At 41.6% G+C, this 21,334-nt stretch overlaps 1 protein-coding gene across 1 annotated transcript in view; it reads left to right on the top strand.

Annotated features, from left to right (window-relative positions):
• Nucleotides 1-7,951: 7,951 nt before the first annotated feature.
• The window catches only part of slc1a2b (solute carrier family 1 member 2b), a 31,261-nt gene continuing 17,878 nt past the window's right edge, over nt 7,952-21,334 (top strand). The window contains exon 1 of the mRNA XM_018664035.2: nt 7,952-8,326. The gene's annotated coding sequence lies outside the window, so the exon portion shown is untranslated. The remainder of the gene's footprint in view (nt 8,327-21,334) is intronic.

The following is a 21,334-nucleotide window of genomic DNA, read 5'->3' as shown; positions in this document are numbered from 1 at the left end:
TAAAATCTTGAAGTATGGCCCTGGTATTACTCTATTGTAGAGTGAAGATAGGGTTGAATGACAAATAAAGACCAAATAAAGTGTGAGAGGAAGAGAAAAGCAGGGGTGTAATTGTTCAGAAATGTGCTGTTGGGTGGCTACGAAAAACAGCAGTCTTCTAGAAGGGGGATGAGTTATCTTGGTGCAGTTAAGGGGGTGTCACTAGCAGTCTGGTGGTGCGCTGCAATTTTTGTGTCATGATTCACTGTTTTGCATTCTGCTGCCCGCCTCTTCAGATCAGGTTGAAGGTTCAGTATGCTTCACCCATATTTTGTTGTATTTTGTCATAACTGATGGAGATCCTAAAATCACCATTTATTATACCCACTCACTTATGGCCTTGGATATTGATGATTCATATAATCACTGCATTTCATGGGACCACACATGTAATTTAAAGAAAATACTATCAAGGCACACTGGTGCTAACAGCCTTTAAAGTCACAACAGTCAGTTTTGTTCACTGCAGCCACACATTTTCTTACTACCATATCCCAATCTTGAGCACCCAGAAAGCATTGGTACCTAGTTTTATGTAAACAGGGGCTGAGTTCCAACTCAAACTAAAGCTTTCAGTCTACGACCCACATCTGAAAACCTGCAAAGACCTCTGTCAATATCAGTTTATCTCCAGATTAAACCATGGTTATGTAAACTGATGTCTTTTTCCAGATAGAAACTATGTTTAAGACAGACTCTTGTCTTTCAGTGGTCCCTTTCTGCCCAAACAGCTGGTGGATGACTTTTAAAAGATGTGCCAAAAAATGGGATCACATAACACCTGTCTTGGCCTTATTTCACTCTCATAAATATTCCAATCAATTTAAAAACTGTATTCATGACTTTAAAGCATGACTTGGACTGGGCCCGGAATATCTAATATCTTTTTCTAAAACCTTATGAGCCAGAGAATAGCCTGAGGTGATCAGAGCAATTCTGCTACTGCACTCCCCAGATCTAATGTTCCTACTGGAGGTGATGTGTGCTGACAGGGCCATAAATCTGGGGAGCAAGGGAATGTTTTTAAGATTCGAATTTTAGGATGACATTTTGCAAAGTTTTGTTTTTATCCTCTGCTCTCCAATTAATTGCTACTAATTTCTTCCAAGGCCTATTTTACTGTTTTAAAAATCTCTTTAATAACTTTCAAAGACACTTTGTCTTTCTGTGACTGTTATTATTCAAAAATTATCCAGCCTCTTATAACAATTTGTGTTAATAATATGAGATCACAATTGGAATGCAAAATTACTATAGTGCCTTTTTTGCACTCCACAGGAACAACATCTATCAAAGACTTTCTGTCTCTCCCTTCACCCATTTACGAAGTCCAAACAACAGCTTAGTATAGTCCCGTGTTTCCCAGAGGAGAGTCCTGTCCACTTGGGCTGGGAGACTGTCTTGTTCACAGGCCCCGGTTAGCTCACAGGGCATCATCAATAGAAACATGGGCAGCACTTAACCGAAAGCTGACTGGCCTGGGAATAGAGATGTAACCCTGAGCAAAGTACCTGGATAATGATGAGAAAATGCTACCATGAGAACTCCATAGTTGATGCTGGAGAGGCGGAGGGGCAAAATACTTAACACCAGACTTACACAAAATGTTTAGGTTTCAGTCCAATTTCCCAGTTAGGCCGATGGGCCCTCTGTGCTTTGTTCTCAGTGTGAGGAGAGAAGCCCTTTGAACTAAAAGGATCCAAGGATCTGCGCACAGCTCCGCTGTTAGTATTCTGGTCTGACATAACAATGTGGGAATGCTAATGCGATGTCCTTAAACATTTACATTCAAACTTAAATGGTATCATTTTATGTATTTTTAATATTTTTTTCTTGATCTTATCCCTACTGAAGATGCAAGTCTTTAAGGATTGGGCACAAATGTTTAAGACAAAGTTGTGCACTGCAGTTTTTAATAAACACCACTCAAATATGAGTAAAAAAGTGCATTTTTTGGGAGCTACTTTCAGCTGCGGATTGATACACATTTGTTGCACTGGTGAGTATTTAGTGCAACATTGCATCTGGGATTGACTCAAGACAAACTGCAGTGCATTCATTGTAATTAAGTAACTGTCAGCCAGTGCAATGATGTGGTTCATTTATTTGTTTCTAATGGATGTCTATGACATTGAAAAGTAAGCTATTGTACATCAAGCTTTGGCTACACAAGCAATACTTGTTGGAAGGAACAATTCATCCCTGGTGTCAGGCTTTTGATGGGATTTGCCGACAGTAAGAAAATTATAGTCAATGGCCTTATTCTTTAAGCAGTAATGTGTTTACTGCCCTGTGATATTATCCCCTATATCCCTATTTTTTTCACCAGTTGTGCCTTCAGCAGCTCATCATGGCACCTCTCAGCACCTTCAGCCCTCTACTACATACAGTAAACAGAGCAGGGTATTATTCAGTCATTACCTGCCATATGTGACCATATATAATGGAAGATAGACATTTAAATACACCTCTACACAGCCCTGAATAAATATACAACACACTCGTGTTTCAGCACACAAAGTAATTTGGGTGTATTGATGCAAAGCCCCAGCTGTGTTTTCATCCATATGCAGGCATGTGGCTGAATTGTGCAGCCAGAAGTGGCAATATGATTTATTATGGCTGTGATTGTTTGACTCCGACAGCAGCTGCAGAAAGCCTGCATGAAATCTGGCTACTGCTACTGAACTGAGAGAAAGACTGTGTGTGTGTGTGTGTGTGTGTGTGTGTGCGTGTGTGTGTGTGTGTGTGTGTGTGTATGAGTGATGAAGAGAAGAGAATGTGAATACAAAGATAGCAAGATAGGGAGGGAATGAATGAAAGAGGCAGCAGGAAATGCGCATTGTGTGTATGTGCACGCAGGTGTGGTTCTCTTGGTTTAGCTATTCTTGTAAACATGTGTACCACTCGCCAGCACCGAAGCCAATCTTTCAAATATACAAGGCTTAGCACACAGTTCAATACTTGCATTAACCTTTCCTCCCCCAAGGAAACCTCCCCACCTCCCTGGGGTATTTCCAAAGACTCGTCGGCTTTATTACCTTCGAACATCCTCGTAACACTTTTCTAGGTTTTCTGATTGCTCCTGAGAGGCAATCAGCACTGGCCCAAGCCCTTTAATGTTTATGTACCCTTTCTTTATTGGGACAGGTGGAAATGGTAGCTTCTGCCTGAAAGAGCTTTTTTAAAATGAATTACATTTAACATTTAAAATGTCCAGTTTTATATAATATGTGTATTTCTACTAATCGCTTTGTGTTTGTGATAACACAGTTCCAAAATTATCAATGCTAACGTCTATGCAGAGAGAAGGACCAACCAAAATGTACATGGGTTCTTAAATCCACTGAGCAAATTGGAGACCAACTGATTTGGGCCATTTTCTGTCTAGTCTTTTAGTGCCATTGGGAGGACACAGCCAGTGGAAGGCTGAGATAAAAAATCAGTAACCTGCAAACCCGTTGAGTAAAAGAGTGCAGTCCTAATAGTCAGACAAAGATTTCTCAAACAAAGCACTTTGTAGTCATGGAGATCTGTTTCTTGTAGTCAAATCAAGAAGTATAATCTCTATACATCATCCATTGTTGTTTCTTATCAGTTGACAGTGCTGAGAAACTTCTGTGGAAAATGGATTATCCAGCTGGGTTCCCCGCTGCTTTCTATATTGACTGTCCTTCACCATCCACTCTGGTACACACAAATGCTGGAGGAACTTGTCTTTGTTTCATGAACAAGCCAAACCCAGGGGAAGGTTGGCAATTCCCTGAAATTCCATGGAGGGTTTAATTGCAGCAGCATGCAGCCAATGACCTGGGACAACAGAGCAAGTTATCAGTTTTATTATGCAACAGCACCAAGCAAATTGTAGCACCTTGTTATAGTAATTAATCATATAATAGTGAATGGTTAAACTCTTAAAAAATAAATAAATAAATCACACTGTTGCTTGCCATAGTCAAGTCACATGCATCAGAATTATTTACATAGGGTGATACTGGCCCAAAGCCAGCCTGAGAGCTGAATGGAGCTGAAGATTCAAAGAAAAGAAGAAACAAAGAACTAACTTAAACAAAGATGAAGCACATTTGTGTGCACTGGAGCGTGCTCACCACCACTGGTCAGAAATGACATCAGATGTATAGTATCTGATGAACTGACCATGTGTAGACACTGCACTGTGGTGTATTTGGTATTCCAACACAATGGTAGATCTTTAGCCTGTCAAAGGTTAGGCTGACTCTGCTCTGTCAAATCACATGTTTTATCTTTTTGCATCAGAGACAAGCAGCACTATCTCTAGCTCTTCTAAATATATATAATAATATATAATATGAATGCTTGACAGATTTAGCACAAAGTAATTACTATTTAATCAATGTGTGCGTAAGATACTAGGGAGAAGGTTAAGTGTGGAGCATGGACTGAAAATAGAATTTACTGCAAAACAATACTATTGACTAACAGAGGCTGTGAACAGTAAGAAGAAGAAGCTGTAGTAATCTATCTTATCTATACAGGCATTCAGCTGCAGTACTGTACTAAAATGCACAATTACTGTGGTGATACATGTAAATAGGCTTGAGTCCTAAAAGCACACTTAAGGGTTGTTGTTGCTTGTGTAAAGCGAGAGTAAAAATAGACACATAGCAGGAACCACCAAGAACATCCTGGTTGGAGTGCTTGCGTGGGCCTTCAGAACATAAAGCCAGAATTTTGCTAGCCACAAATGATCTTTCCTCTGCCTTACCCGTGGTATCACTCTTTCCCTAATCACTAACCAAGAAGTTTTACATTTTTAAACCTAAACAAACCTTATCCTCCCAGCGTGTCTGACCAGAAAATGTTACTTTTGCACCGGTTGTGGAATTATCATGGATTATCATGGATAACTGTTGTCAGGTTCACATGAGAAATGTGAAACAGCAGTGTCCAGTGTGAAAGTCCTGTGTTTTATCAACCCATCCATCCTCCACAACCTCCTCCTGGCATGGACTTTGTCTCTCTTCACATTACCCAACTTCTTCCTTTATTCCTGTCACTGGCTGCTTGCACATGTGACCTGTGGAGTTGTTGTTTTTTTTTCAGTGAGGACAGTCTCCCAACTACACAACTCAACAAGCCGATTACTGCTGTTATGCCTGAATCTAGATAATCAATAAGTCTTTTCAGATTTTTTTTCTCAGTTGTGTAATCAGGCACAATAAGCAATCATTAATTTAATGTGAGGATGCCAATAGTCATATAGTACTGTATCCTCAATTTTAAAATTGCAACATAAAAATAAACTTCTAAACATCTGCTTAAAAAGTAATAATATGTCAAATGACACCTGCAAGCTATTTCAGGCAGACAACATAAGAAGCACTGCATCACCATCTTTCCCTAGTGATGTCTTTCCCTCAGGGGAGTTACTGCTCTATTAGGCCAGCCCCTATATCACCCTGTCCGTACCTGCTCATTCTTCTCCTGCCAGCACTCATGCTCAATCACTACCTCCTATAGGCACTTTCCTTTGATTGTCTGCTCACCCCTTGTCACTGTAATGTCTGGCAATGCCTCAGTGTCACCGAGATATGGGTTACTTTGAGAAATGCGGATAAAACTGTTGCTGAAATTGCTACTTAAATGGTTTATTTGTTTTCTGATGTGCCCTGGATTTGCTGACCTATTTTGAGATTGCAAGTTTTTCACTACACATTAGAAGCATTCAGAACTGATAAATTAAACAAATGCATTCATTGCTAAGACTGTATTCTGTCCTATTGCTTCCATACCTGCAATTATGGCATTTAGTTTCTCCTTTTCATCTTTGATGGTGGCAAGGCTGCAGCTAGAATCAGTAAGGACAAATTAGTGCTGCCCACACAATTACTGCCACACAGTAGCCAGCGCAGCTCGAATACATACAGAAAGACTCAACCAAGGGTTAAAGCGGTCACCTGTGCAGAGGTGGAATATCACCTTAGCTGAATAGGTGCTCCACCACTCACTCGCTCACATGGCTTAGTCAGCGTCTGGCTCTGGCTCAGTTTCTTGGAGCAGTTTTTTTTTTTTTTTTGGCGAGGATTTGCTCTTATTACTCCCCGAGCTCTCATTTGGTGCAGAAAAATGCTCTGAAGGCATACAGAGCACTGACCCAAACATAATTGCGATAACAATTAAGTTTTACCTTCTCTCATGAGCAGTCTGATGAGCAGTGCTTGCAATATAGTTTATGTAGATGACCTCCGGTGGTGCTACATCACCATCTGGGGAAGTTTTATCCCCTCAGAAGAGTTCTTTCCTAACAGATCAGCATATAGGTGGCTTATGGATTGTGGAATGTTGATGGACACTTAACATTGTTTTTTTTTTTTTTTTGTAGGGCTCATGATACAAACATGTCAAAGTCATATGCTTTGATAACCAATCCATGAACCCTGTGATTTTTGAAGTGTTGTCTAACCATGTCTGAAGGCAAAAGTGTTTGTAGCCACTCGGAACAGCCACACCTGATGTAGGGGGCAAAAAGCCTGCTGTCGTAGAGAGGGGTGATAATCACTCAAATCTGAATAACAATTTATGCTTTTGGACATTCATGGTATTGCTCTTGAAAAATGATGGGAGTTAGTTGTGTGAAGAATTAAAAAAGGAGGGTTTGAGATAGAAGTTCAACTGTTGCCCTGATTGTTGATTTCTGAAAGTTACAAAAACCATCAATCTGAGCGCTTTGGATGAAGTGTATTGACCCCTTAACTCTGCCTTTGGTCCCAACCAGATCAAACACTCATTTTTCACAGTGCCATTTGAGTCCTTGGTAAAGTTGTGTGGACACACATTTTAGGCATCAGAACAAATGGCCTATGCCTTTGTTTTTCTCATGAGGACAGTGCCCATGGTTGCCTCACAAATAAGAAATATTGGCCTTGTAATTTTTTTTTTTTTTTCCCATCAGTGTAGGTGGTACATGCCTCTGGCAGAATGACTTGCCCAATTGCAAACCTGCCACTCCTACTTTCCCTCTCTCTGTCATCTCTATTTGAAAAATCTTTGTGACAAGCATGAGCAAGAATCTGACCGTCAGTTGTTATGTATTTCAGTGTTCTACATGAGCAACTCTGAACTTTGTCTCCATTTCTTTGAGGAAAGGTCTCATAAATGTTAAACATGTTGGTCAACTGGAAAATTGATCAACCAGTGTTTTGATTGAATTTATCATTTCAGCCATTGTTTAGGCTAAAATGAACATTTTGGACTGATGGCTGGATGTAAGTAACAACATGAATACCATGGGCTCTGGGAAATTGTAATGCTAATCTTTCACAATCTTCTAACATTCACAGTCAAAATGATTAATTAACAAATTGAGACAATAATCAACATTAAAAAGCGATAATGAAAATAATCTTTAGTTAGTTTAGGGTTGTGTCACAGAGAAATTGAAACTTATTTTTTTTCCTTTTTATGCCATTGATTATCTTCTTCTTGTCCTCTTCTCTTTTGCTCAACCTCAGCCTTGACTCCATGTTGGAAGACAAGAGACAAGAGACTGTCACATTTTGTCACAGGGCGCCAACACCGAGTCAGTACCTACTCTGACCTGACAGGTCAGAAATGCTTTGGCTTTTTTTGGGTTTTGCATTGGCTATAATGAGTTCCAGCCTACAATCTTTAATCAGGGCAACAAAATAATGATCATAAAAACATCAGACTGTCAGTTAGGGCGTTGTGGCAGAGAGGCTCAGACAACCTGCAGCTAACTCTCTGCGTGTTAATAAATGATGTAATTAAGATATTTTGTTTGTAGGGTTGGGCAAGGTTTGGGGTTTTGGCAATGCTTATGAAATGAGAGGAATTCAGCTCTCTGCACTACACCTCCCTACGAGCAGGTTTTGCATTAACTTTGACGGTGGTTGTAAATCAGTGTGCGTGAGAAAGGGAGAGCGAGAGCAGGGGAGAGAGGGAGAGAGAGAGGGTGTGAGAGAGAGACAGAAAGGTACGGTATAGGCTGCATCTTCAACCAACGGGAGTTGGCATTCCCATGCACAGCAGACAAAGAGGGGGAAAACGGGCGGAGGCGGGTGGGAGAGTAAATCGCCGAAGAGTGAGGTGAGGCAGAGCTCATTCAGTGGGAAACGTTGAGCTTGCGGAGCTCCTCGGATTTTACTGAGAGAGAATCCCTCCGTTTGGTCTGTGAGGCGCTCCTGTCCCGGACCGCTGTGGCTCACCCTCTCTGAAGAAGCGGATGCGACAAGACCCTGCGAGGGGACAAGACCAAAAACTTTTTTCATCGTGGTTTGCAACAAAGGTAAGATGCGGTTTTAGTTTTCATTTTAGTCCACAAACAGGACAGATTAACGCTGGATGATGATGATGATGATGATGATGATGGTGATGATGAGTAGATGCATGGCTTGACTTAATCCTGATTTGCAGCTTAATATCATTGTTTATCATGACAAGTGACAGGTGAACTGAAATAATTGCGTTAATCGAGGAATGAATGACTGCAGGTGCAACAGGGGTGCACGTTAAAAAAAAAAAATCAAGTTGAACAGCTGCTTGCAGATCTCCCTTAAATTAGCGGCTGAGTTTCCTTTAAATTATTCGTGCAACATCCATATTCCATAGATTCTCATAGATTGAGCCATTAAAATGACAACCGGAGCGCAGACCGTCAACAATGAGCTCGCGCTGCACATTACACTACACGGCTGAACAAAAGAGCCGCATTTACTCGCATCTTTCTTCGGTTTTCACAAATCGCAGACTTCGGCAATGCATGCATCAAATAACAGTCGAATCGTTTCGCTAAAGATTAGCGATCCTGTGAACCCCCACCCCCCAATGCCCCTACCCCCCAATGCCCTGTCAGTTACAGTAACATCACGGAGAACATTCAAACGCGTCCCTGTACGTGCCCCAGGCAGCACTTTGGTGGTAGAGTTGTAGATTTAACCTTTTTTTAATTCTCTTTCTGTTGTGCGTTTAATCGTGCATATGAAGCAGCCTCCTCTAAACTAGACCGAAGGGCTCCCGCTCCTTGCCTCTGCTTTTCATCCAAGCGCGCAACGTTTTCCCCGTCTCAGCCAGACCGTGTGTTTGTGCTTCCAGGAAAAGAAAGTTGCTTTTTAAGAGCAGCAGGTGCGACTGTATGTGAAGTGGTTGACAGGCACCACTGTGCTTCTGTATACACTGATTTTGATGCTAAATTACTCAACAAGTTGTCAGTTGAATTCATTAAGTGACTTTATTGTTATCATTTTGAGTTGGCCTGCTCTGACAGATTAACTATTAAATAATACACCACTTAAACTAAACTTGTTTTACTCTGAGAGAGACAAATTTAAAGTGTGGTCCACTTTATCTTTCCTTAAAAATGTTTGACGCTTCTTGTGTCTGCAGTGGAGTAGTCCATGACATTCCTCGTGCTCCACATCATGACTTTTTTTTCAGAGGACATGACATGCTCCCTGGAAGAAAAAAAAAGCTGAACGCTTATTACCTTACTATCACCACCCACCTCTTGAGCCAATCGTTGCAGCCCTTTCCCTCTTTCACATTAAAACGCATGCACTCTGGCGTGCTCGCACGCACGCACACACACACACACACACACACTCCCATTTTTTCAATAGCACCATCAATGTCACCATGGAAACCAACTCTCTTGGCACCCTCAGTTGATCGCCTTCAGCAATACTCTTGGCTTGTCAACGTGCACAGGGTGATTTTGTGGATTCTTCTGTCATAGGCATGTTTATGGTTGCGACCTGGAGAGGAGGTGGTGCTCATTCTGAGAACAGATGAGTGTACATGATGGATTTTTAATAAGTACGTTTTCTTCCACTGGTGGTCCTGGTGAAAAGGAGCGGGCTGTAACTGTGCACATTGTGTGGCAGGGATGTGATCTGAAGAGGCCTTGGCCTTCAGTGTAATTGCTGGGAGAATCAGTAAAGGAAAGTGTCCATGCAGCTAATGTGTTTTGTCCTTTTCCCAGAGGCTGCTCTCTAAACTACTGTACTGTGGCATTTGCTGCCTTACATGAATGAACACACATAGGCGTTCAAGGCAAGCTCACACATGCTTAAAGGCAGGATGCGTCATCTGACATAAATTCATGTCCTGAATCTGGGGAAGGGCTATGGGACATGCTACCATCTCAACAAATTCACCATCAATGCGAGTCTGTCTGGCCACATTATGCACATATTTAGCATTTGTTTACAGAGAAGAGCGTCATTAGCGTGAGGGAATTTATGCAGCAACTTTTATCTGGGATTGCTCCATTAATCCTTTTTACCTGCATTTGTCGGTAAATAATTGAAAACAAATTATTTCCCTGGATGTTTATGTCTTGCCATATGCTGTTCTGGAAATATATTCTATCTAATATTTCTCTTTTTCAACATTTTAAGTTGTTATCAGCTCATAAAAATATCCAGATCCACTGTGTCTGTTGAACAGACTGGAATTGAATTAAAATAAATGCAAATTCTGCCTGGATAACTTTGAAACTTCTTTTTTACATAATGTAAGCCTTAACATCTGAGTCTCTCATTAAGGAAGAACCTCTTCAATATGATCATTGGTGGATGAAAAGCTTGAATTTTGAATTAATTGTGTGATATCAGTATTTGACTGTTTTTGTTACGCTACTATAACTGTTAAAGGTGATGAAGTCCACTGCTGAATTATGGAAGTACCAACCTTTCTGTACATAAATTAGTCAAAATAATCATGCAACCACACACACACACACACATACACACACACCCAGAGACAACATACAGAGGCACTCACACGCCCAGACTAGACCCTGGACCCTGCAGCGTTGCCTATCTCCCACTGGAAGTGAAACGAGTCAAAATCATATTTCTCAGAATCTGTTATGTTTACCATCTGTGAAGGCGTTACTTTAATTAGGGTAGACATTGCTTTAGGGTACTCAGGGCAGAGTAGATGTTTACATGGACATGTGTCTTTGTGTTAGGTATAGGCTGTTCTACTGTGAAGTGCACACACACGAGCATGCACGCATAGGGGGAGGGTAGTTGTGTAGATATGCAAGCCAGGGGTAAATAATATGGAGAGGAAAAGGAAGTAACAGCATACTGGTCCAAAAAAAAAAAAAAAAAAAAAAAAAAAAAAATCAATATGCTGACTAACTGATAGCTTCTTCATTGACTGTGTAAATGAAATTTTAACAATCGATCTCAGCTGTTTCATGGATTGATTGTAGTGGTCTCTGCAGTGCTTGAGAATTCTTCCAAGAAGAATCCACTGCATGGATTTGTGTGGGATACTCTGGGAATGGTAGACCAGATGGCAAATGAGCCATCACCAGTAAGCAGGCATGATGATTAAAAGAAAATTGCATTTACACTGCTGTGAGTGAGCTGTAAGATTAATTAAATCCTATCGAATGTTAACATGTAATGGAGAGAATGTGGTAATATGGTCTTGTTTCCATAGGAAGAATCAGTTATATTTTTTATATAATGTCTGACAACGACGAAAGCAAGGCTGCAGATGGGGCTGGCCTATTTTCCTTGTTGTCTTCATATTTTCTACACTGATCCATAATGTTATTCAGTGCAATTTAGCACCTCAGAAAAACAATAAATCCCATGAACAATGTGGAAACACTTCAGTTTCTGCCAGATAAACTGAGATTTTACACTGCCAGAAGTGTTAGATAGAGCAGGAGAGTAACTTTAATATGTGGGCGTGACAGAAAGAGAAAAAGACAAGGAGGACAGACAGTAGAATATAGGGCTCCTTCTGTTGTTAAAAGGGAGATAAATGGCCAAAAGATGGAGTGAGTTAGCAGGGGCGGAAGATGGATCTGTGTCCCCTCCTTGATATTTTTCTGTGAGCTCTGCCCGTGCATAAGGAGGCAAGAGGGCCGCACAAGCAGCCTGAACATATGTTACCTGTCTGATGCCGGCCAAGTCAAACCTCTCCTCTCCCTGCTGCTAAGAGAGTAAGGCTGCAGAGAGAGAGAGAGAGAGAGAGAGAGAGAGAGAGAGAGAGAGAGAGAGAGGGGGCGGAGAACAAGCTGGGAAAATTGGAGGAATGAAAGAAAAGGGAAGAGAAAAGGACAGTAAAACTGGGTAAAAGAGGGAGGAGAGGAAACAGGTGAAACAGACACCAGAATACAACAGCAATATGTTTGTGTGTGTGTGTGTGTGAGTGTGTTTGTGTGTGTGTGTCTCCATTCATGGAGCTTCTCTGTGGTCTTGCTGGCAGTCTGTGGCATCTAGTGCTTGAGTAATCCTCCTGGGAACACACTGAAGCTGCCAAAGTGCCATCCAGCTCCTCTTTTCACTCTTTACCACCCTCATGCTCATCTGTCTCTGTCTCTCTTTTTCCCACTTTCTCAATATGCCTCTTTTTCTTCTCTTAGCTGCTCCTTTCATTCCAGTACTTCCCAATTACCTTAATATCATCCAATTTCGTTTAAATCTGCTCTTAATTTCCCCCCTATTTCTTTACCCGCTCTTTGCTTTTCGGGCCTCTTCATCACTGTACTCCTGGTGTGAATCTTCCCAATATGAGGAATTTGTGCTCTCTCCTTTTTTGGCTCTTGTGGTCCTGCCTATAGAATCAGTGTTTCAGCTCTCAGAGAGCTGAACAGAGCGAGGCCTTTCCCATGGGTTGACCAAACAAAGAGCCTGGCTCCCTTCACTTCTGTATGACTGCACAGGAACAGAAACAGAGGCATTCACCAGCGAGTCTGCTGCTGGGCGGCAAAACGATAGATCTCAGATGGCCTTGGTCAGTTCTTTGCTTCATTTTTGTTATGAGACAGCAGCGACCATTAAACCGTCTGTATAATCTAACTGTAAAGGAAGGAACATAACCTTCACAAGTGGAACCATGTGTATTCATCATTTTCAACAATGAATCTCTCAGGATTTGATTTTTTAATAGCATGTTATTTGTAACTTGTATTTGGTCTGAGAATGATCCTGTGCACTGCTATGACATGACAGCCATTATGTGATAACATTACAGTGAATAGAGATGTACATTTAGTTGAGCTGAGGTAACTTTAATACAGATATCATTAAGAATTATCATTAGACAGGACAATAGTCAACTCAGCATACTAATAAAATCATCATATAGAAAACGTGTATGCAAAATTCCTAAAAACAAACCCAAAAGCGTTATAACAGCTGACTGGCACACACACATGCATGCACACATGTTTAAATTCAAGAAATACCTTGAATAATGAAAATAAATGAAAATGAAAATAATGAAAATAACAATGTAAAAATAGAATATACATTAAGTGTCATGTTATCATGTTTGTGCTTCGCAAGCAGTCAGATTGCTTTACATTTATTGTGATTAAAATGTCAGATTCTGAAATGTAATTTTACTCTAATAATTTAAACCTTCATGAGCAAAAGTGAACATTTTATAAATGGCTGTGTAGCCAATGCAAAGACCATGAGGGAATTTTTCATTTGGTCTCATCTGGTAGACACAGGTCAAAAGTCATGGTCAGAGTAGCCCACACGTGTCCAAGTTAGGTGAGTTAGGCCAACACATCCTTAAAATACACACACAAGTTTTTCTCACACATGAGCTAATCTCATCTGGTCAGTATGACTGTAGTTGTTGCACCTTTTTTTAAAAAAAATTCTGGAAAATCTCTTTTCAGTATGACTCAGATTCAGTAGATTCTCTGAGTTAATATTGGACATTAACATTCATGAACTGGCTGTGGGGCCCCAGAGGGGATTGAGTCAGTGTTTACTGGTACAGTGAAGGCCTCATCCCACCCACCCTTTCACTACTGCCACTGTCCTTCTCCCAAAGAGAGAGAGAGAAAAAAAAAAACAAAAAAAAAAAACAAACCACCCGCATCCCATTGGCACCTGCTATGTCGGAATTCAGGTCAGCAGGGGGAGTCACGAAATTGCTCTGAGAGTGATTGGTAAAGGGAAGAAGGGCTTGGACAGGGGGGGTCTCGTTGTCATATTTTTTTTCTCTCTTGGCACCAAAGACCTGGTACTGAGAACAATCAGCCCATTGTGTGGCAACAAAAGAATCATAATTAAAGCACATTAAGTGATTTGTTCAAAACAAATAGAAGACTTCATCTGGAGAACTGTCACAAGATTCAGTCTGACAGATTCACACTGTTTATCAGATGGAGCCACTTTTGTTTATGCCATTGCTCTGAACTTTATGCCTCAACACATGGACCATAACAATATAAAACAATAAAACTGTATAATATTTTACTTATATTTACATTTTAGAAAGATATTCAATAAAGCAGTCACTTTTCGACTGTTTTGAATACTGGACCATATAACCTTAAAGAATCAAAGGGTATTAAAAAAATATATATACTATACTAAAATTGAATCCTGCTAGAGTTGCTCTAGCTGCTTTTCTCCTCATATCCCTCCTTTCTAGAGTAAAGCTTTTATGACAGTTTCATAATGAGGATAATGGGAGGATCAGCGAATGGGGAATAAAGAGGGAGAGGATGAATGGAAAAAAAAGGATTTGATGATGCCTAGAGTTTCCATATGGTGACAAATATTTGGCTGGATATTATTTTCACATTGGATTCTCCTGCCATCAGCTGAAGCTGACTGGGGACATAGACAAAAAAAAAAAAACAACAAAACAAAACAAACAAAGCCCCTAAAAAAACCCTAAAAGTAATACAAAAAAGTTCAAATTTAAATAAAACTACTGTCATTGCCCACTTCACCCACTACCCCTCCCCATTTCACCCACCTTCCTCTTCCTTTACCCCTTTTTACTATTCCACAAATCCTCAATTAAGTGTGTAATGGGCCTCTGAGGCAGGTTTGTGTGCTTCTTTGTTCAGCTGTGGGGCATTAATGTTCCTCTTGAGTATGTAAATAGCCCGAGCTGTGGGAGCGCAGAGCAGAGCTGCCACTTGTCCGCTTAATCGCGGAGAGCTCCATCACTTTTCGGACATTTTGGGGAGCCAAAACAGGACATGCATGAGAACTTCAGCACCAAGTACAATGCCCACACTCGGAGGAGTAACCTCAGCACCCATGTCCACCTCCCACTTCTTCCGGAATAAACCTCTCTCTCTCTCTCTTTCTCTCTCCCTCTCCCTCCTGATTCCCTCAGGACCCTTTACCCTCACCCTACCTACCCTCCTCTCCCCCACCTCACCCCTCCTACTCCACACAAGCCCCGACCAATCCTCCCTCTGCGTGTGTGCTGCTCCCCACAGCTTGGCCTATCCCGTCCCGACGAGCCCCCAGCTGATGGACCCCGCAGTCTAGTTTTGTTTACCTCACCCACTTGTCCAGCGGAACACACAACAATCCCCTTCATTGCCTGTTTGTCAGCCCCCTTTTCAGAACTAAAAGAGGAGAAAAAGGGGGTGGGGGGGGGGTATAGGGATGGGGGTGGGGTGTGTGTTTGTGTGTGTGTGTGGGGGGGTACAAAAACAAAAAAACGGAGGAAACAATTAAATTGCCCCTCCTCCCCATGAACCCTGTGCTAGCGGTTTCCCAGCTCTAGATTCTGTGAACTAACTTGGAGGCCTGTAAAGTGGCCCATTATTCTGGTAGGGGTGGCGTGTTCCAAGAGCGGCTTGCCTCAATGGCTGATGAACACAGAGAGGGTTTTGTTGGTGGGTTTTGGCTCACCACATTATGCACTGGTTAATTAGGAGCTGCATCTATCTATCTATCTATCTGAAAAAAGAGAAGCAAATATAATGTCCAAGTTAACAATCAAGTTGTATTAATTCAGATTTAAATAGTACATTTGAATCAGTATTCCATTTTGCACACTGTACAGTATCCTGCTTGTACAGATGAATCCTGACATCAGTGGGAATCCCGGTTCCTCTTATAGTGTGAGGATTAGAGTAGACCAGGATTTCAGGGAATTTGTGTTGTGCTGCCTTAAATCTCGACTGAAGGGGGTTTACCATCCTCTGAGCAGGCTAAGATGAGTGCGCTCTGGGGATTTGGCCACAACTGAGCTCAAACATTGAAAATGTGTTGTAAATAGAGCTTTCTGAGAATGATTGACTGTGACTATAGGCAGGCTGTCATAATTAGGCGGTGGAAAAAGCCTAAGCGAGCGTGTTCGCTCTCAATGGCATTCCAGTGCTGCATGTGACTGAAAAAATATTTACATAGTTTGACAAAGTATGCAGTGAATAAAGACATGGAAAGAAAAACAGTGAGCTGTGGAGCAGCAGGGGTCCCCCTGTGGCTTTTCACGTGTAACAGCAGCCAGGAATAGGCGGTGGTTATTTTCACACTACTTCAGGGATATGAGAAAAACACTGTATAGATGTGGTTCTGAAAGAACAGTGTCAGTGGAGTGGTCCTGAAAGGAAAGCAGGCTTGTAGAGTATAGAAGCCTCAAGTCATACTCAAGCTTACAGCACTGACTCAAGTTTTGCTCTTCTAAAAGGGTAAAAAAAAACAACAGATTGTTTAAAGAGGTGTATTTCTTGGATCACCTTGTCTTATTTAATGATATTTTTCCTTCACGCATCATTGAATTTGTTGCTCAAAATTCGGTCTGCTGCTCTGAAACAGCTGGGCCGACACTCTTCATAGTCCACAGGTTCTGTTAGAGTCCTGTGTGCTTCCGTGCCTAGCAACAAGACAAAACACGGTTCCAGATATCTGCCTCTGTTGAAAATGTGTGGTCAGGAGATGAAGGCACTTATGTTACATGATACATTGCGATAACAATGATACATTTTATACATATGTGTGTGTGTGAAAGAGAAGTACGAGAGAGAGAGAGTGAGAGTTTGTAAATAATGAGGAGGAGAGATGCATACTGTAGAGAACACACACAGTGAGACAGACAGTGTGAGAGACTGACAGATCTGTCACACTCCCCTGCTTTCCTGATATGCTTCCCAATTGTATTCTGGTCACCCTTGATGTGATGTACTTTCCTTGCTGCAGATACACTGAAAAGGAGTGACAAGGAGTTTTCAACTATTTAATGATCATATCTCACAGAAATGTGTGTATGGTAACATCACTGTAGGTCATGTCTACATATGTCTCAGCTTCTATTTACAGTAATAAGCATAGCATGACATCCAGTCAGTAGATACCATATGGTGAGAGTACTATTATTCAAGCATACTGTATGAAATCAGTTGTATGTCTAGGAATTTCAGATGTCAAAGTGAATTGTGCTGGCTGTAGCACATTAGTTAGCATGATATTTACATTTACCTTTCCACATATACTTCATTATCTGTAGTTATGCACTTGAAAATTCCTTTATAGGAATTATTTCAATACTACATTTTAAGCTCAGTGACTTTTGTTGCCATTTTCTTAAATGTATGAGCTGGAAATTATGAAATGCAACCGATGAAAAATATACATTGAATATCAGGATTAGTGTGTGTGTGTGGTCGTCCAGCTTAGCTCACTGATGTAATGAGCTGTGCATGTGTGTGTGTGTGTGTGTGTGCGCTTGTGTGTGTAGGAATGCCCTTTCTGTCAACACTGCAGGGTGGTGTGAGGAGAGCGGGGCATGGCTACTGCTGCAGGCTCTGCTCAGTCCCTACAGACTCCAGTGTTTAATTAGTGAGAGAACATCCATCCTCCTTAGTCCTCTTATTGGCAAATCCTGAGTGAGACTGTAACCCCCCCTAACCCCCCGCCATGGATACCATGGGACTGGACCAACAGAGATTTATGACCACGGACGACGGTGCAATATTTTTAGTGTGCGCGTGTGTCTGTAATGTGTGTTCTCACACAAATGTGATGGGTTGGTTGGGGGCGGGGTAGCACAGCTAGAGTAAGTGCGTGTATCGTCGACATATATTTAAATTTGAGAGTGTGGCAGGTGAGTCTAGTGATGTATGAAACGTGATTTGTGCAGTAATCCCATTTCAGAGGGCCAGCTGCCCAACACAGATGTCAGCTCTTCATGTATCCACAGATAACCTGATAACACAGAAGCCCTTCAAATTAATATATATGTAGAGACATGCTCCATCTCATTCTCCTCTTCGATTGATTACTTTAATCTGACCTTCATCCGACCCTCTCTCTCCACCTTTACTTATTTTCTCATCTGTTTGCCATTCCATTTCTTTGTCTCCATCCTTACCTTCATCGGCCACACCTTCCCTCTTTCCACCCTCCCCCCTTTTTTCCCCTTCACCCTTCCCCCATACATTGTTACACATCTATCTTTTTATTGCATTCTTGCCGTTTCACTCCTCCCACCCTTCCCTCTGTCTGCTATACACATTTCTCTTTCTCTCTCTCTCTGCCTCTGTCATCCCCCTCTCAGCAATGGAGCGGGTATACCATAGCAGTGGTTGTAGTAGGGGGTGGGGGTGGTCCTGCCTTACTGGCTGATTTAATGAGCTCCTGTGGGGATCAGACCGAAGCCATCAAACGCTGTGTGCTGCTATATAGCCGGCTCTGTTAAAACAGATGCGCCTTTGCTAATGATAGTACTGTAGCATTGCTTCATATGCATATGTGATCGCAGGAGTGGCTATAGGAGAAGAAAGATGAGAGATTAGCATTAGGTGTGTAACCCCTCATCTGATAGAGGAGGTTGTAGAGAGGTGGAGTGGGAAAATCTCACATGACTATAGATGATCTTTTCTCCGCTGACCTTTCATCTGAGCAGCTTTAGGTAAATGATGGGGGCTGGGAATAATGGGTACTGGACAGGCAATTAACAAAATCCCAACTGTAAGCATAGCATCACAGTCAAGTCTTGGAACATGATGGAGGAAACAGTGAGAGTTACACAAGACGAGACATGGAAGGCGAGTCTGAGCCCAGTTAACTTGGAATGCAACAGAAAAAGAGAAAAGAGGAACACTAAGGGTGAGGGTGGGGTGGTAAAGACATGTGGGGACAAGTATGTGATTATATTAGGTGCCCAACCATAGCTCCGGTAGTGAACTGGGTTGTGGTTGGATTAGATTCCATCAACCAAGGTTCTCTGCAGATATTATCCAGATGAATGGGAATCGCCAAAATCAGTCCTATGACAACCACTCCCCAGCATAATAGGCAGTTAGCACATAATTACAGTGGTCCTGGGCACATCTGAGGAACCTATGCAGATTACAACACTAGCCTCGGGATTCCCAGAGGCTCTCTCTAATGACTGCCTCATTATGGACACAAAGAGTTGTTCCAAACAAAGGGAAACCTTAGAGGATGCTGAGTGACAGGCACATATGGTTCAATCATGTGGCGACAAGATGCTGATGCACCCTGACTGTAAAACAGAATGGTAAAAACTGAAAATGTGATGAGAGCAGGGAAACAGGAGGGAAAGTGTTACAGCTGTTACATACAATGCATGAAGAATCGTATGTAACAAGCCTAGCTTGGGTTGGCCCAGTCTAAGCTCAGGATGTGGTAAATGCAGCTCTTTCAGCACCATGGAGAGTCAGGATGACCTGAGCTTAGACCTGAGGCTGTGTCACTGGCCATGGTACTGAATGCCTGCCCTGCTACCCCATATCTGTTTGAAGGGATTAACCCTTCAAGACCAGACTGCCCAGTTACTTTAAGGTACCCCTTTTCTACCAACCCAAGAATGAATCAGGTCAATAGCAGGTAATGTCAGAATGAAGTTTTTACAACTGTTACTTAAGTACAAATAAGTAGAATTTAAAAGCACAATTCACAATAGTGCATTAGGCAGTGAGCTATACAATTGAAAAGCTTTGTCACCCAAACATTTTCAAAGTACCACCTTCTAGACATTTAAGTTTCAAAGTTTAATTGTGTAGTATGTAAGAATTAAAGCAGGGCTTTCCTCCTAATTGATGTTTGTTATAATTGTTGTAAATGGCTCAACTCTGTAGACATAAATGTAATGCAAAAAATAGTGTTTTCTGTTGCCATGACATGTTTTTGTAAGTGTTTATAATTGCTGTGGTTTTGCTTCATTAAAGTAACAGTCTGATCTACACTAGCACTAAGTAAAACATTATAAAGTTACTAATTTGATGTTCTGAAATTGGACTGTAAATGGACATATTGTTTGGTGTTACAGGTTCATGTCCTTAGGATCTTTTATTTGCTCTCCTCTCATTGATTAACTGTTTCATTGAGTACAGAAATAGTAAGTGGCAGCATGGAATTGACTTGGGTGAATATCAGTGAAAATCCACATCATTCATTGTGTGTTCCTATGGCCCTGTGCCAGCCCTTGATCTGACTGTATTCTCACTCCAGAGTTCACTTGGAAGCAGTTCAAGACGGCTTTCAAGTGGACTGCTGAGTGACTCTGTACACCTACATTTGTTAAGGGGGTCACTTATCTTAAATTAACCAAATCTAGAGGGCTTGCCCTTACTATTACTCCCTGGAATAGTTGATGGGAATGGCAAGGTTTGGCCAAGTGTGTTGTGTGCTTTGGATTTTCCATCTTTAAACATTAGTCTCAAAGAGATGAACTTACTGAAATACTGGCAGATAAATTTCATTTGGGCAGTTGTTGGAGAAACCTATGATGGGAGTAAGGGGAAAGTGCAGTGTTGATTGGGGTTTGGGTTTGCAAGCTTTGAAGCAAGTTTTGAGGCAACTTCCACTCAATGGGAAAGGTTTTTTGCTATGGTCTATCCACTTTTTTTCTTAGCGAGCATCACTGGTAGAGGATCTCCTGTGTTTTGTTGAGCTACGGAAGAACAGTAGGTTACACTGCTGATGGAATAAGCACAGATTTACATGATAGTCCACACATCTCTATCACTATCTATCACCGAATGCATTCATCCTGACAACCATCTAGGGATTCATAATTGAGAGGCATAGAGTGACAATGCCTCCCTTTCTCTGATGCTGGAATTTATCTCCCACTTCCTATGCACAGCACAACCTGAGGTGTTTGCTGAGAGCTTCATTTGTGTGGGGGGGCTTTTTCAGAGCTCCTAGGCAGCCACTATGTGTGAGCCCGTTTCTTCCCACTGCATGGTAAGTGGCTGTGAGGCCCAGAGGGGCCAGATATATCCGGAGCCTGGCCCAGCTCCAGTTGTCTTTACCTCACAGTATATTGTGATGCTCCAATCATGAGAACGGGCATTGGGCCCCTCGTGAAACCAGTGGGAAACTGGTATTCTCATTTACATCTCACTCTGTGCTATTGCATGGATCCCAACAACCGGAATTAGACAAGTATGACCACACAACCGGTCTCTAATGCAGACTTGTTAATTATTATGTAAGCACATGTTGTGGATGGCTGAGTGGCATTTAATGACAAAGTATGTGACAGTATCCTGTGAAGTTTTTAAGAGTGTTTGAATGCTTCTATAAAA

Source organism: Lates calcarifer, linkage group LG10 (genome assembly GCF_001640805.2).
Source record: "Lates calcarifer isolate ASB-BC8 linkage group LG10, TLL_Latcal_v3, whole genome shotgun sequence".
Classification (NCBI taxonomy): domain Eukaryota; kingdom Metazoa; phylum Chordata; class Actinopteri; family Centropomidae; genus Lates; species Lates calcarifer.
The sequence above is the reverse complement of the archived record's forward strand: the minus strand, read 5'-3'. Positions and strand labels throughout refer to the sequence as shown.